Source organism: Peromyscus leucopus, chromosome 1, assembly GCF_004664715.2.
Source record: "Peromyscus leucopus breed LL Stock chromosome 1, UCI_PerLeu_2.1, whole genome shotgun sequence".
NCBI classification, from domain to species: Eukaryota; Metazoa; Chordata; class Mammalia; order Rodentia; family Cricetidae; genus Peromyscus; species Peromyscus leucopus.
In genome coordinates this window covers 180402433-180403933 of record NC_051063.1, presented here as the reverse complement: position 1 = coordinate 180403933, position 1501 = coordinate 180402433, and the positions used below count along the sequence as shown (strand labels likewise).

Genomic DNA, 1501 nt, shown 5'->3' with positions numbered 1-1501 from the left:
ATTGCGTATCTTTGATGCTTTATTAAATGCAGTGACAGAGCTTACTACACATTTCCTACCAGAAACAGTATCCCACCATGTAACCATAGTTGAATTATCAAATCCAGAGTATTTATATCTATATAGCAATATGTCTCATCTCTTAACTCCTTTCCCATTTTCAGAATAACTTCAATGGTGCCTTTAGTGGTAGAAGAAAGCAAAATACTCTCATGAAAAATCCAAGCCAAGATTCAATGTAGCATTTACCAAACTTCCTTCTTTAGAGCATGTTCACATCCAAATTGTGCTTTATGCAAAAAAGATACAGTAATAAGACAAGATAAACTACTGACCAGAAGAAACAGCAAAATGAGAATAAAATTTTCAGATGTGTTGGACCAAGTGACAATTTCTGTGAAATGCAGAGAAAGCTCACAGATATTGCATTAGACTAGAAAATGAGAACTAAATCAGAAAAGATTTTAAGTGCTTAGTTTCCTACAAACATAAATAAGGAAAAATATCCTATGTTTTTAAAAGGACAAATGGAAGTGAAATTAAAGGTGAGATATCTGAATAAAAACTTACAACTGCATTCTTACCATTCTACAGCAGATAAAAGAATATGCCAATATATAAGTAAAGATAGACGAGCAGAGCTCATGCGAAACTTGGAAGAAGCTATCTCTTACCACAGCAGGGTAAAAATATGCTGGAATTATATTTAATATTGATGATGGGAACAATGGAGTAAAATATGAAAAAGCATATTTCAAGAAATAGAAATACACTTACTCCCCTTAGCATTGGACTTTTTTGGGTAGGTCATAAAGATGACCAGAATGGAAGAGAATGAGTAAGAGATGACAAATATGCACACCAAGATGAGGATAGTTTTGGTGGCTCTGTCCTCAGATGAGATTTTTATTAAGTGCTGAGCACTGTGAATACGCTTGACTTGTCTCTTATGTCTGTAGAGGATAATTGCCATGGAGCCCCTTGAGCCGATCATGAGACCCAGAGGCCATCAGGGAAGCACAGTAAGAACATGTACAGTGCAGTTGCCACATTGCCAGAAGCAAACCATGATCAGTACCCATGAATCACCCTGTTAGCCACATTTTTATTGTAAAAGGGACTTGACATTTTTACTGGATTTACGATGTTTATAAGCATCTGAACAAGTCAACTGAGTGAGCACAGGAGAACGATGTACTTGGTGGCTTTGTGTTTAAGTTTCATTCACCTGGAGTTGCTGGGACTGATTGTGAATGCTTGGAAGCAACTCAATAAGCACATGGCCTACACACCACCCCCTTCATTTGTAGTGTTACTGTACCTTCCACATGCTGAGTCATCAACTTTTGTTATTTTTTTTCTTTAATACATTTAGTTATTTATTTAATACCTGGGCCACAGTTTCCCCTCCCTCTTTTCCTCCCTCTCCCTGCTCTCCCTCTCCACAATATTCCAATCCCCAATCCAGTCCTCCTCAGTTTCTGTTTAGGAAAGGACAGAT

The 1501-nt window shown here is 37.2% G+C and overlaps 1 pseudogene; it reads right to left on the bottom strand.

Annotated features, from left to right (window-relative positions):
* Window positions 1-663: 663 nt before the first annotated feature.
* On the bottom strand, window positions 664-1281 carry LOC114710912 (annotated as a pseudogene).
* Between the last annotated feature and the right edge of the window lie 220 nt (window positions 1282-1501).